Below are 16,178 nucleotides of genomic sequence, written 5' to 3'. Positions count from 1 at the left end.
TTGCGCGATTTGCTTAATTAAAATCAACATCACAATTAGGCATTTCGCCCGGGGCACTCCACTTTTCGGGGTCACTTTTCAGCGCGGTTTTCCAAACGTGATTATGAATTTGAGAGCAGCAGCTCATTCTTGGCCATTGGACGCCGTTTGGCCCAAAAACCCAGCAAAACCTTAACGACGCCTAGACGTGTCAGTCGACTTTACAATGTTATACAATGTCCGAATCGATTTGCAAATTTGAGCCATAAAACAAAGAAACAGCCGAATCAAGGTGGTAAAAAACCGAATGCCATACGCTCTAGGAATTTCAATATATCCCCCGAAATGGTTAAGAAACTGCACTGAAGCTAGGTACTAGATCTATAAATAAAAGTGATAAAAGTGAATCATTTTCACTTAAGATTATGATTTTTGAAGAGAGCTACCGCAAATAGCCCAGCTAAACGCCTTCGATCCCAACAAACTGGTTCTAATTATGCCAAAGCCACAATATATGCGTTCAATTTGAATAGAGCCGGGCCAAAAACAGTTAGCCAAATAGACTTAAACGTAAAGCACTTTTTTTTGTCTACGTGATTTGGGAGTAGATTTTGCGAAAAGTGGATCAATGAGCGCGCGCTTTTGGCGCGTTTTTGGATCGAGTTGAGTTGAGTCTGTTTAATATGATTACTCATGGCCATGTAATTTGGCATGTGAAGTGCTGGCCAAAATTAGAGCCGGGATGCTGCCGTAGACAGGCATGGGAAAGGCCCGGATGCGACTCTATTTCGCCAGCCGTGATGTCATTGGGTTAGGCATTGTTTTCGCCTCCCGATCTGCAAGTCAGCATCGATCATTCCCAGTGACTCATTGGCCGCGCTGGATAATTACAAATGCCCTGGGCGAACTGGCTGAAAGTCAATGCGTTTCATACATCGATTGGATGTGTCCCCCCATTCGCGGGCAGAGAAGCAACCAAGTCTGGAGGCCATCATCCTTGGTCTTGGCCGCTTCGAGGAATTCACTTGACTTGGCCAGTCTAATGCTGCCAACCAGGAAATGCCAATCAATGGGGAATACATATACATGCGTTGTCCGCCGATAGAGAGCTGTAGCTGAAGCTAGAGCTGGAGTCGCTGTCCCTGTCGCTGCCTCGGCAAAACAAATAAATTAAAAATTGCATTAAAATGTAGAAAATGAAAAACGTTGCCTTTTCCAGCTGATTTGAGGTAGGCAGACAGGCGGAGTGCCAGTGCCAGTGCCGCAAGAGGATGGGCCGGGTTCATGGCATAGCTGTGCTGTCAACTTGAAATCGCACGTTTTCCTACGCGCTACAAAGTCGCCTCGCGATGCCGATCGAGGAGCTTGGAGCTGGGAGTTTAGAGTTTGCAGTTTGGAGTCGTACTCCGAGTTGGACAGAGCAAAATGTGCTAAAATATGCGCAAACAGCCGGCAAAACAGCGAGGGAAGGCTGTGGTCTTAACCTGGCCCAGACCAGGCCAGACTATAGCATAAAGTCATGGCACTCACACTGCAGCTGCAAACTGCAAACTGCAAATCCAACTCGAAGCTCTAAACTCCATCGCCGCCACCGCCGCATATGAGTGAGTGTTTTAAATCATGCTGCCTGCCAAAGTCATGATTCATATACCGTTAGCTGCTCATTTCCACACAAATAAATCCCGAAAAGCCTGGCCAAAAGGCGATTCCTTGTGGCCCATTCCCACTTGAGAGCCCGAAAAAGCCATCGAACGGCGCCCAGAACAGCCTGAGATTGGGAAGCGGGATCTAGGGATCTCGGGATATTGGGATATTGGGATCTTTGCCTCCTATGATCAATTTCGCAGGTGCTCCAGGCCAGCGAGATTCGATTTATCAGAGTCTTAGATTGAAAATGGTTAAAAGTCGAACCCCCATCGAAACACTTAATTATGCTTAAAAGTGCCCTTTCTTCGCTGGCATTTGTACACGTGCGGGCAAATAATTAAAATGATGTGCCGTCATTAAGAGATGAACGTGAGATTTGGACCAACTATGCTGCTCATTGAGAAAACAAATTTTGCCCTGGAAATTTCACTTTTATTTGGCCAGGTTTTATTTGTTTGGTAATGCCCCCTCCCCCTCGCCTGAGATAAAGGAAAGTGTTCTCCGAGCAAAATTAAAAGCAACGCAACGCGTATAAAAACCTATTAAAAGACCACCGTGGAAAGTGGTTGGTTGACTGGGTAAAAGTTATGCAGGTGTGGTAGGCCCTGGCAAACATTTCTCGGGGTTTCGGGTTCTTTATCTAGAAAATCCAGATCCGGAGTTTGTACTAGTCCCTTTGGTTAGGCGGTTACTGCTCTTTATACTTTAACCCCATCGTAAACCCATCTGAACTAAAGTAAAAACTCACGCGTTGCGCACTTCCGAGAATGTTCCGAAAAAAAAAGAACCGAATGAGAGATGAAATGAAATTGAATTTCATGGCTGCTCAACTTGGCTATTACGCTGGCAGAAGAATAAGCCAGTGGGGGGCTATTAAACCCCAACCAGTTTTTGTTCCTATTAAACGAGGCGGGTTCTTAGAACCGACCGGCACTGCGAGGCATTTCGGGTAAGAGTTTCCGCATTATGATGTTCGTATAAATATAAATAGTTGCCATAACACTTGACGGAATGACTGAGCCATCGAGCACACGTATACCTAATTAGAAGCGCCCACAGCGGACTCTGCTCTGCCGCTTGATAAACGATCTTTAGTGTGCACTCGGAGAAAAGTACCCCCGAAAAGGGGGAATTCTCTAAAATAATGAACACTCCTTCATGAATTTAAATACTTAATTATGCTGAGCAACTTCTAAAATGTATTATTAATTGTTTTCCAAGTGTTCGCAGGGGGAGCAAACTCCATCCAAACTCCAGGGAAGTCTCCCCCGAGTAAGAAATTTATTTTTCAAAATTTTTAACTCAATTTATTAGCGCCTGCAAATTGGCTTCAAATTGATTTTAGTCTCGCGGGCGCTTTCAACCCTGCGCTCTTCTAGATAATTGCATGAGCTGAAAATAAATTGACTGCTCGATATATGGATTTTCATTCCCGACTGCCGACTGCCACTCCACATAAATTATGCAGCGACATTTAAAACACGAATTTCAACTTTGCCATCAATTTCATGGCCATTGTGTTCGGCCAACTGCAAGTGTCACGGCACAATAGCCGCTGACCTGTCCACTCGGAAATGGCAAAACATTTATTTTGCATTTCAATTAGAAGGCATCGCAGCGTATTGTCCGCCTCTCAATTGAAGCTGATCTCGTTGGGCTTTAAGCTGCGGCTCTGCCTTCCAGCTCGAATGGAAAAAAGGGTTGCAAAAAGCCACACTTGAAGGCAATGAAGTCAAGTGGCAAAGGGAAAACAATGCAGAAGCGTCGGAATTTCCCCCACAAGGATATGGGATAGCGACAAGGATGTGCCGGATAGTCAACCTGTGCCCGTGCCCTCTTCAATAATGAGCGCCATGTCTAAGGATGAAAGGAGCTGCATGTTGCCCCATCAGGACTCAAAGCCCAGGCTTTTGTCACGCACCTTTACTTCGGTGGCCACCCAGGATTCAGTACTCAGTACTCAGTCCTCCCAAAAGGACCACCTCTGATTGCTTCCCTGCTGCATAAATTAGATGCCTGGCATTCGCTACTCCCCTTTTTCCTTCTGCTTCATTTTGCGACTCAATTTGCTGACTTTTATTGTTTCAGCACCGAACGAATGCACTGCTAAATTATTTATTTATGCAAATTGAAGCAGTTAAGCAGCGCAGCGGAACAAAAAGTGCAGCCATTTGTTTGCTGTCCAATTTATCATTGCATACTTCTGAGCGTCGACAGGCTGACGGCTCAATTACCTTTACCTAAGTAACCAGGTATCCAGGTTCTTGGCTAAAATGTCACAGGGATTTCAGTTTACATACCTGAAATCAGAGAGAGAAAGGGATCGATTAGCAAAGATCAATTGAGCCCACATAGAATCGAAATCGGAATGAGGTGGAATGTAAATGAGAAGAAAACCAGAGTCAAGACCGCGAATTTGGGTCAGTGAGCAGCTAGAAAGACACGAAAGCCCCCACAAAACCAGATATCCAAGCTGAAATACGTGTGTCAGACCATCAAAACTCAAACAAACACTCGTGTGCTGTCGTCATCGACGAAGGGTGGGCAAACTGTTTATTATGCGCACCCAACGTTTAATTGAACTGATTTATATTTATTCGCGCGGTTTATTATGTGACTAAGCCGAGTGAAATTCCTGTGTGATCGCTGATTAAACAAAACACACACAAATTCTACCGAAAGCTGGTGATTCGGAATTTATATGACGGCGCTGAAAGTGCCAATAAAACCCCAGCTCATTATAGATTTCGGCCAGCTTCTATGTGAACCGCAATAGGAAATCAACATAGGCCCGTAATGAGCTCAATTTTATAGACCACTCGACCGATCAATCTCCATATCATCGCCCGTTTCTCACATCCATTTTTATTTGCAATATTTCGCCGCCCTAAAACGTAACTGTATTTCTTTTATGGCTTACTTATTTACTTGCCATACAATGGAAATTAATTTCATTCACGAAACGCAAAAACATCTTCACCTCTCTTTTTTTTTTGTTTTTTCTTTCTGAGCCCGCGGCTCTCACAACTAGTTTTTTTTTGGATTTTGCCTTTTGGCCAACAGATTTCTTTTGGCCTTTGAATCGCTGACGCAGGTGACGACTTTTCGCATATTTTCTCACAAAAAAAGAAAAGAATTTCTCGATCTCTCGAAGACAGAGAAGAAATGTTCGGGGCTTGATTTGCCTATTTGGTTTTTGGTTTCTGTTTGGCCTCAGGGTAATTGCAGGCGATTGAATTAATTTATTGGCTCTGGGCCCTGATATTCGCCGGCCATATTCCGTTGGCTTAATTGTGCTGGCCCCATAACTGTTTTTGGCTTTTTGGACCCGTTTTCGGGCCAACAGCAGTAGATAATGGTAATAATAACCAGCGAAACATATTTAATTTGTGCAGCAGACAGACATCGTGCGCGTTGACACCTTGACCGCGTTGAATTGGCCCTACTCCACTTGGCCTTATGGGCCATTAAGCGCGCCAATTTCAATTGAATCAAATTATATTTTCTAGCTCTAAGAGCCATGCCAAAATGCCTGCCAGGGTTTAAATTCGAACGGCCGCGTTAATGGCCCTGGAATGGCCATCCTGTGGTTAAAGTGGGCGGGTTGCATTAGCACCCCAGAAATGGCCATTAACAGGCACTTGCCGAATGCAGTTTGTGGCTGATAACAGGCATTACGCATACGCCAGGTGGGCCAGTGGAAATCTATGTCGCCATTTGGTTCCGCTCGTTCCGCACACTTTTTCTTTCTACCGTCTGACACTTTCTTTGGCTATTGAACTCGAAACGCGAAAGCATCGGCTGCAAACCAGATCGCAGCAGCAACTTCACCAACTTCTGAGGCGGCAACAACAATTTGGGTTAGAGAAATTCGCGCCCCACCACGACACACTTTAAAGTCGGAGTTCTTGCCACCAGCGCCACGGTTCTAGACCACGATTTAACCTTGGCTACTTGGTACTTGGCCACTTGGTAGTTGGCCACTTGGTACTTGGCTACTTGGGCGTAATGCGAGACAAGTGTCGTCGCTTAGTCGTAATGTGCTTAGTTGCGCTTACTTTCTTTGCCGGCGAGTAGGGTCCATAGAAGCGAAAGAGTCACACAATGCTAATGCCGCACATAAACCGATTTACTCAATTAAACTTTAAAATCACAAAAAGTAGCTGGCGGGAATGATGTTCAGTTTGGTTCGGTTTGGTTTCGTTCAAGTGCCTTTGAAATGCGCAGAAAATGCCCAAGGTGAAAATAGGCGATGAAAAAACTGCCAACGTCACAATTTAATTTGTTAGGATTGCCTTTGTCGATCTCTTGAACATGCATCTTTGGTTATCTCCAGCCGATAGATAATATTTCAAAACAGCTAATGGATCGATATACATTTATCAGGGGCAGGGAAAAAACCATTAGGCTATACATTTGTCATTTGTCTAATCTAAAATATTAGCTAACCAATAGTGTTCGTTGGGCTTTAAGTTGCAGAAGATGTTTTGCTATGGACATTTAATTTTGTATTTAATTAATTTTGTTTATTAGTAGTTAAGAGTGATTCATATTTATATTAGTCATTTGTTTCGATTTATTGGCAGTAAAAACAGCTACTTTGATTTTGTGTCATTGGAAATGGTAGAACTTAATCATTTGTTAAGTTCTATACGAAGTGTATGATGTTTGGATAAAAATTATAAATAAATCTTTAAAACAACTTGTACCCATAAGAGTTTGGCATAATTGCTGGATTTTTAAAGCCATAAACCCTGGCCAAAATCCAATGGTATTGGCCATTGACAGGCTCGGTTTTTGTGTGTTATGGGTTCACAGACACGGTCGTAATCGGATTAACTGATAACCGAGTGTGGCAGTCACGCTTGCATCCGTCAGATACGAGATACTCACACCAGATGGGTGATACTACCCACTAGATACGAGATGCATGACCCGGCTCGGCTCATTAGGCTTTGGCACAGCTTTTCACTCAATTAGCGCAGCATATCATTTGCATACAGTGGGCCTAATTAAATTATGCGATGTGACGGGGCTCCTCCCCTTGTCAGTTCTTTTCTGGCCAAAAGCAGAACTTGGCTAACGGCGAAATGGAAGCCCAACAATGAGACATTAGCCTGGGCCATCCTATCATTATGTAATTTGTCGGTTCTCGGTGGCTCCTTTCTGTGCGATCTTGTGATGTTCTGGTGTTTTGATGTTGCTGATGTCAGAGCCAAGGTGTGCCGGGCCCGCATCATAACTTAAAATAGTAGCTTCATGCCAGCCAATTAAATATTTTAAAGACTTTTTTCTGCGCATTTCGGCAGAACGCGGAGAAGGCGAGCTGCCCTCCGCAGTTGCTTTTATCTTTCTTTCCAAGAGACGAAAATTAAAATAAATTAACATAAACGTTAAACAGCCCAAGAAGCCGAATAAAGTTTCAGCGACTTCGGGCTGCAGTGGCTTTTAATTGTTATGATAATTTCCTTCGAGGAAGCCAAACTCGGTACCACATATGAAATCACAAATCAAGCCACAAAGAAAGCATCTAAACAAAGGCATGATTTAATGCGATATTGAAAGTGACTATGGAAAGTCGCGGATCTGCTACAGTTCATCAAACCCTCAGGTGGATGAAGTTAAGCATACGCAGCGTGCGCCGGCGATAAGCTCGTAAAACTTCGCTGGCAACAAAGTGTCGAACTTTCCGATTCGCTCCCCTGAGTGATGGAGTTCTGGCAAAGTTTCAGCCTATCTATTTTTCTATTCCTATCCGACTTTTTAGCCCGGCGGCAGCAGAAGTGCTCACATTGAAGCCTCCGCTTTTATTCAATCCCCAACCGCAGCCACCACACGACTTAAAGTGCCCTAAGTCGAGGCATTTATGTCATTATTGGCACTGCCTGACTCCGCGGGAGACATTTCAGTTTCAGGCATTTTTAATTAAAATGCTGCAGCAGCTGTGATGTGCCGTGGAATCTGGAAAAATGCTGAAACCACAGAAAGAACCCAGCCGCAGCCACAACTAGACTCCGTTTCCGATACTCGTATTGGCCATGTTTCCTGTTGGCTCATCAATAAATCTGTATTCCTGCTGGCGCCGCTGCAGACAAACCCAATGTCAAATTTGGCCCTGTCCTGTTGTGCCCCCCCTTTCAGAAATTGTCTATAAATCACACTATTTCCGACCAGAGGACACTTTTACATGGCCCGAAATAAAAAAGGGACCCACAACCAAACACCTGCTGCTGCGGAGTCCAGTCATGGTCAGGGCCCTCAAATGTCAGCCCGAACTCTCTGGCCAGCTGCCAATGAAATCTCTGGCAAACCAAATAACACTCAAAGTCATTTCAGGTTGAAAATGTTTGCCAGCCAGTTGGAGGATGGAGTGGGCCCGATGGTCACATATTGCGGTAGCGTTTTATTTGCATTTTTTATTGGGCCCCCGGCTACGAGGAGCGGGGAACAGGACCTCGACTAGGACGAGGACCAGGACCACGACCAGGACCAGGAGCCCATCCTCCCTGTGCACTTGTAACTACTATAAATATATCGTTTTGGCTCTTATTTCATGGGGCTTTTTCGTCGGGCTCGTGGCCCAGCCATAGTTTGTATTATTTATGGCTAACTAAAAGCTTTTACATTCGGGCAATTTTAGTTTTTACGAGTTGGAAAAATGTCGACGCTGGCCTGCTGGCCATTTAAAGCTCCGCGCCAGTTGGTGTGGGCATAAATTCTAATTAGAGTTGGCTCTTTGCAGGAGCAGGCATTTTTTGTAAATTACCCCAAAAACACACAAGGAAAATATTCTCATAGTTGTGAAGATCGGTTTATTAATTGCCTCTTAAATGTCCTTGCAATTAATTTAAGCTTAGATTTAAATCAGTTTAGGAAGAAGTTTTAAAACCAGAAATTCCAAACTCTAGTAAATAAGGATTTACATTGATTTTTAAATCGAATACAACTAAAATAGCAAAACGGATTTTAATTCTATTTTCGCACTTTAGAACTTCTGTGGCAAGAATAATTTGTTTAGTACCTAGCACCATAATTAAAGAGTTCTCATTTTAATATGCACAACATCAAGATGGCAGAATGCATTATTAAATATGGATTCTGTAAAGAACACATTTTTGCCCGTGCATGCGGAAACTATTTGCACAATGGCCGTGGCCAAAAGACCGAAAGGCCAAAAGGCAGTCTGGGTCTGGGCCTCGGCGCGTGGCAGTTACGTTAGCGGTGCAGTGGTGCGGTGGTGCAGTGGTGCAGCCAGTGAGTTGTGGATGAATGAGCTGGCCACCGACTGAATGGCTGCAATTTGCACCAGCAGCAGCCGTCGAGTCGAACCGAACCTCCTTTTTTATGAATGAATGACTTTGAGGTCGTTTTAACGCCTGGTTAGCTTTCGCTTTAATTTCGTTGTAGGCAAATTAATTTTTATTAATTGGCAGCCGTAAAGATTAAAGGCCGCTTATGCAGGCGCGCAACTGCAGTGACCCTTCCCCCTGATCACCACTCTCTGAAATGGCCCTAATGGGAGGTCTGGTCTGGTTTTTGCCCTAGAAAGAGTTGACAACCCGGTTCGAAAGGCCCACTGTTGTGGGGACTTATCAATCGATGGCGAGAACCCCATGCGGGAAAAGTCGCGGAAACGAATAATTATTGAATCGGGCTTCAAACAATTGCGCAAAGCGTCACACATGTGCATAACACCGGTTTAAATTGCCCGTAAATAAATTATTATTAGAAGCGATGTATTTTTTTAATTTACTGAAGCGATGTTAGTCATCTCATCACCTTTTGCCAAATTATCTTTACTAATTAATTCTTAAGAAGTTCCTTTGAGATCTGTGCACATAGTCTTAAACATTGAAATACAAGAAATCTAAAAATAAAATCTTAAAAAATTTAAGACTTCAAAGATTTTAAAATTGTTTAAAACCATTCGATGTACAGAAGGTTTAATTTTAAAAAGCATCAATAAATGTATCACTCAAAAAAAATATCAATTTAATTTTAAGTGAATTTAAAAGTATTAAATGTTCAGCAAAAATTTGGATATTATATAAATTTAATGTTTTCAAATTAAAAAAAAAATAGTTTTTATTGCTACTCTAAATTCTTTTTATTCACATTATTTCAAAAATTAAAAAAAAATGGTTTGGAAAATATTTCAGCACTTTAAATCACACTAAACTCTTCTTGTAAATCTCCTATGACAAGACATTCTAGAATATCCTGCAGGAAGGACACTCGCTGGTCGCAACTCACCTTTTTCACTCAAGTAACAGAACGATTGGTCGTCGTTTAGAACTCTCAGAATTCAATGGGATCACTAGCCACTTTCTATCCCGATTTGTATCTTTGATTTGTATCTCACAGAGTTATAGGATCCTTTAAATCGCTTTTACACGTAGCTCAACATTTCGCGCACTTTATGGGTTTGTTCAACTCGTTATATTTTTGGATGTTCACTTGACAGTTTTTTATTTCTGTTTTTTAAGGGCAAAGGTAATCCGCTGTTCCGCTGGAGAGGTAAAAGGCAAAAGAATGGTTTTGGCCAACTGAGGAGGTTCTGTTGGCGGTTCGTTTCGGCTGCTTGGGGCACCACCAAGATACAACCGCTTCATAAAATTCAAAGAGACTCGGACCCAATAGCTTCTCGCTGCTTATTTATATAGCCTACGTAGCGCGGCGATTTTTTTTTGTTTGAAAATCAAAAGTACGAAGCTACGCGGGCAGCTGCGCCGACCGCGACGCGGCAGAGGCAGCAGCAGCAGGCGGCAGCAGCAACAGCAACAACTTGCAGCGGAGAGAGAGCGACGACGTCGAAGAGAGCGGCTAAGAACCAACAGCAAATACACTCAAATGCTCTGAGCAAACTGCTCATCAATTGGATCTCGCTACGCGCTCTGCTAACGCAGACGTCGCAGTCGGCGTCTCTGCTGCGGCGCAGTCGCTGCTTGGAAGCCGGCTTTCTGCGACGCCGACTGCGACGTCGACTGCGCAGCGAGCATGTAACTTGGTCCAAAAACCCGACTCTCGACGCTCTTCAACTCGGCAAGTTCTTGGTCTTCGTCGGCCACTTCGTGGTCATGGCCAGCAGAAGAGGAAGAATTGGCCAAGAAGACGCCGATGATGATGGCTGTGATGATGATGATGACGATGCTGCCGCTTTTGCTACTCAGTCAGTTGGCCATCAAGCGGCTCTTTGCGGTTTGGGCCAAAAGACAAAACATGAAAAAAAAGGGGGGAAACTCTGGAGTGAACCTAGTCAAAATCCACGGTACAGGTGTCTAAATTAAACAAGCCACACACGACAAATATGGTTTGAAGGGCCAACCGGTTCTTGGCCAACAGCACTGCGGATAAATTCCCCCCAACAGAAAGTGCGTGACTGCCGGCTCTGAGTATTGACCTTTCCTATAATTAAAGCCAGTTAATTGTTTGCCAAATTCCTTTGTTCGTTTCAATTAATTATTTAATTACTCGCAGCCAAGTTGGTAATTTCGCACTTGGCTTTGTCTCCCCGCTTTTTTGGCCAACAAAAATTGAAGAAGAAGTCGCGCGCGCGCTCTCCTCACTCACTCACTCACTTTGCTTTACTTTACACTCGAGATTAGATGGCCAAAAGCGAGTGCTACCAACCGTTCGAAGATACTTTTCAGAGCCAAATGGGAGCCGGCACGTCCATTACACGACGCGCACGTTTCGCTAATGAACTGAACATTTCCGCTTTGCCGGCATCCTTTGGCCCAGCTTCTTGTTCTTGTTCTTGGTCCTTGGTCCATTTTGGCCACTGCGCCGGCGCGTGTCGAACATTTGAGCGGGGAATTTGTCGCATTGCCAGCTTGGAACACCAATCACCACAACAACAGCAACAGCGGCAACACCAAGGGCAGCAGCAGCAGCAGTCGGCAGCATCAGCCATAAAGAAAAACCAGGAATAAAAACCACCCGCTCCCAGCAATCCAACTATACCATACAGTCCAATAGCAATAGCAACAGCACTCAAAGAAAAGGAGATCCTTTTAGGTTTATTTCACTTGAAACCGGGGGTAAATTTTATTTTATTCGGAAATCTTTTAGTTTACTTTAGTTTATTTATAGATTCAAACAATAGCAAAATTGTTAAAATGACTAGATGATTAGCACTTGGAAATAGACTACAATATAAGAAATCTAGTCTGTATTATTAACTTATTTAATTTCAAGGGAATTAATCATTACATGGTTTTTTTCTTTAGCAATAGACTAAAGATTTGTTCATATACTACATTATAAACAAATATAATCTGTCTTATTATCTTATTTAAATTCAAGGGAATTAATCATTACATGGCTTTTTTCTTTTACCTGAACAATTTCTTAATCATCTGGCATTCATAAAATATTTTGATTATTTAAAAACAGATCGAAATTATTATTCAACCCAGAAATTATTTACAGCTTACAAATAGAGTTTAGTAAAAGATACACTTAATATTCTTAGAGGATACAATTTTTTCCAGTGCCATAAAGCCAATCCCGACTACGTGTTGCCAACTTTTGTCGATTGTCGCCTGTTGTTGTTATTGCTGTTGTTGTTGTTATTGATGTTGTTGCTGTTGTGTGTATGTTTGCTCTGGTTGTGACTCGAGTTTCTTGTTGGGATGCTGCCGCTTATTCTGGTGTTTTTCTGATGTTGCTGCCGTCTCGTTGTCGTGAAATATTTTTGGCATTTTCACTTTATACGTGCAAATTTAATGGCAATTGGTGCGAAATGCCGGACATGCAAAGAGCGGGAGCGAGACAGCCTGTGGGGGGAGGGGAAGGGGTCAGAGGTCATGAGGAGGCAGTAGTGACATTGTGGGTGGCACTGCTTCAATTGTACAGGGTGCAAAAGGCAGCCGAAACTTGGCTTATTGTTCGACTTCTTTGTGCGCTCATTTCTCATCGCAATTCAGCGAAAGAGCTGGCGAGAAAAATTTCCGAACTCAGATTGGGATTTTTGTGTTGTCTGGCCGTGAATCATGATTCACATATAGAATACCTGTCGGCGAACGAGTGTCATTAAAATCATTAACCATTAAGGCTGAATGGCGAATTGAATGAAGACTTAAATCCACTTGCGATGAACTCACTTTTCGGGGTTTCCACACCCTGTTTTTTTATACTTTCAGTGATCCATCCAAGCACTATACTATCCCTCCTCCGAAAGTGCCATCCATCACAGGACCACAAGCGGTAGCAGAACCAGACCAAAAAACCAGGACAACCAGTGCCAACGCTTGAGTAAATAAATAGCCAGCGACAGTTTTGGCCGGGCCAGAAGTGACTCGTCCGGGGCAAATGCCAAGCGACAATGTCGACTGATTTCCATTGTGTGATGTGACAGGTGTCACAGCGCGTGGACAGGTGGGTGGACAGGGCGGTAAAACAGGAAGGCAGGAAGGCAGAAGCTCAGGAAAAAAACAGGATTTGGCCAGGGCCAAGACCACTCCAGAGATGAATGTCGCGAGTCGAGGGGCCTCATGACCAATTAGCCTTGTTAGCGGGATGAGCTGCGGGCATTGGGCCATGCCATCCGCACTAACGGTAACCGGTCACCAGCGGCATGTCTCCGCCAGCAACAATTCCAGAGTTTCAGAGCTTCAGAATTTCAGAATTCCAGAGGAGTGACACTCCACGCACGCCTGAGTTCGTTCAATTGATTTAACATGAAAGTGTAGCTCGGTAAATTGATTTCCAGAAAAATGTTTAACTCTGCCATGTCCAATTGCTGGACTTTGTTGTCTTCTCGACCATCAAAGTTTTACGCTGTTGCCAAGTGACGGTGGATGGGGCCCAAAAGAGATGGTGCTGCCAGCCAGCGATTAGCTAAGTGGCTCACTCGAAATAGCCAGAAATGAAAACCATTCAAGTTTTGGCAACTTTAAACGGTGAAAAAAATACTTTAATCATATCTTACATTTTACTTATAAGTGTAATGATTAGATTAAGTATCTAACACTATTTTATTACAAATATGTTAACTATGTAAATTTGTTTGAAAAGAATAAATAATTTTTAATTTTGATTTAAATCTGCTGTGTTTCTATAATTTATTTGAGCAAATTCTCTGATCTGTAGTCTGTTTATAGAAATTGTTAAGTACACACAAATGAATTTTTGAGATATATTTAAGGTCATAAATATTTAATATTCTACATTCTGCTTACCAAATACTTTCAAATAGATGTCTAGGAATAGAAGTAAGTGAAGTTAGAGTCTACATAATTAAACAGTTTCCGGTTCTTGACCTTTAGAACATTCTCTTTTGAGACACCAGCGAAGCTGGCAACCCTGGTAGGTTAGATATATCTATAGAATCTGTATTTATACTACCCCAGCACATCGTCTTCGTCTATTTGCCGCGTATCAGTACAAGTATCTGTAGCTGACCGTAACGAATTGCGTCTGTTTCAGTTGTTGTTTGCCAAAATATAAAGTATGTTCGGCCGAATGCGAATATATATCCCTTTTGCAACCCTCGAAAAGCGAAAAGCGAGAGGCGAAAGCCGTCGTCGCCTTCCAGCGAGGGTGATGACTGATGATGCTGGCGCGACTCGCCGTCCTCCGTCCTCCGAACTCCGACATCCTTGCTTCGTCCTGCGGAGTCGTCTGCAAACTGGTCGGAAGATTCCTTTTTGTTGTCTACTTCTCGGGCGCTTCAAAAGTTCATTTGCACCGCCGCCATCCCCTTGGCAAATTAAATAATAGGCTTATGGTGGCTTAGTGTCGCAATTGTTGCTGCTGCCATCGCGTTTAGCATGCCATAAAGGCAAACATTTTTAATAATATTTATTGCCGGGCCATTCATGTGTCTTTAATGTGCCCCAGACAAGAACGCAGCTCGTGCATAACAAGAGGCTTGTCATTCTGCTAGCCAGAGCCAAAGTGCTCCTTTGTCGCAGTCGTAGTCGTCGTCGTCTTCGTCGTGTTGCCCAAACCACGCTCCAACTAACTTGGCCTACGCCAGCTGCATTGCTTATGAGCCTCCATCTAGCGCCTATGCGAATTCAATCAAGTCATCAGCCTGACCCTCGCCCCCGATTACCAAGTGCCCTAAAGTCCAGGTTGCAGTCCAGTCCAGTTCTCAAGCAGCCCAACCATCAACTTCTGGCCCTACTACATTCGTGATTGGGAGTCCATAAATATCTTTACTATCTTTAGCATTTCCAAAAAGAATAATAGCCCTACGCGGAGAACGTCTTTATACAATAATATGATGATAAGTTATCATATATTTACTCCTATACTATATTTTACTTCACTTTCTTTCCCAATTTTCAAAAATGCGGAAAAGTGACCTACAACCTGCAGTTCTCAGCCCATAACTTTTCGTACAGACATCCGATTTCAAAGTGGCATACCTATAAATGATTGTGGTTTAATCCTCTAAAAAACTGTGTTCTCAACTTGGTTTGTATTTTGGGGTCGATTTTCCGTCATTTTTACAGTGTTACCCCTTTCCAAATTTTCGAAAAATGGCTTTGCAGAAAAATGACCCAAAACCTGCACTTCTCAGCCCATAACTGTTCGTACAGACATCCGATTTCAAAGTGGCATACCTCTAAATGATTGTAGTTTAATCCTCTAAAAAACTGTGTTCTCAACTTAATTTGTATTTTGGGGTAGATTTATAGTGTTACCACTTTCTAAATTTTCGTAAAATGGCTTCGCATAACTTTTTTGTGGATTTCTAAAAAACAAGTTCTTTTCCACTTCATCGATGAAATATTTATTAACCATTTTAAAACGGCTATAACATAAATTTATGAATTCTAAAAATATTTCAGTTTTTAATATGTGTAATTATGTTTATAGCCATTAACTGTGCTACTATGCCCCCAACGATCTGTAAAAGTCGTTGGCCTACTTTTAACGAGCCTAATTATGAGCTGCAGAACATATTCCTTAACTAGTCTGGTTGGAAAATAATAATGTTCTTTCGTGATCGACTCCAGAACTGCTATATAAACCCCCAGACGGTCGCAAGCAATTACTGTTAAGTACTGCCTTTCCCATGGCGAAGTACACGAAATGCCATTCATGAATCATTCCGAACTACGGCTACTTATGGAAAATCAATCGTTTTCCACAATGATTTCTTGTTTTGGCGCCACGTTCCTGCTTTTGTTGTTGGCGCCTCGAATGTGCCACGAATTAGCAAAAGTGATCGGATAAGCAAATTACAAATTACAATTTGCAACTGCAACTGCAACAGTAACAAAAGAGTAACAAGAACTACGAATATGCCAGTTGCATTGGCAATGAGCTGCTCAGTCAGTCTTGGTCTTGGGTTTTAATGAATGGCTCGGCCAAGTTTGAGATCGACTCGGCACAGGACTTGGCCCTGAAGTCGGCGCCAGGAAAATCCTCCTCATGCATATGCAGGGCCATATATCATTCCGCACATATGCATATGCAAATGCCATTTGTCACACAGCCAGCTCTCTTACTGTTTTCAGTTCTGATTCTGTATCTGTTTCTGTATCTGTATCGGTTTCTGTTTCAATTTGGGAGTTACTCTTGCCGGACGGACGGCT

At 43.0% G+C, this 16,178-nt stretch overlaps 1 protein-coding gene across 3 annotated transcripts in view; it reads right to left on the bottom strand.

The window, feature by feature from the left end:
* LOC108043267 (titin) overlaps positions 1-11,286 on the bottom strand; it is a 37,750-nt gene extending 26,464 nt beyond the window's left edge. For 2 of the 3 annotated variants that reach the window (XM_017121881.2, XM_044458704.1), the window contains exon 1: positions 9,880-10,237. The gene's annotated coding sequence lies outside the window, so the exon portion shown is untranslated. Of the gene's footprint in view, positions 1-9,879; positions 10,238-11,256 lie in introns of those variants that run through there. The other variant, XM_017121883.2, reaches the window with a different exon arrangement.
* Between the last annotated feature and the right edge of the window lie 4,892 nt (positions 11,287-16,178).

Source organism: Drosophila rhopaloa, unplaced genomic scaffold (assembly GCF_018152115.1).
Source record: "Drosophila rhopaloa isolate 14029-0021.01 unplaced genomic scaffold, ASM1815211v1 contig_167, whole genome shotgun sequence".
NCBI classification, from domain to species: domain Eukaryota; kingdom Metazoa; phylum Arthropoda; class Insecta; order Diptera; family Drosophilidae; genus Drosophila; species Drosophila rhopaloa.
Note: the sequence above shows the minus strand (reverse complement) of the source record. Positions and strands in the feature narration are given on the sequence as shown.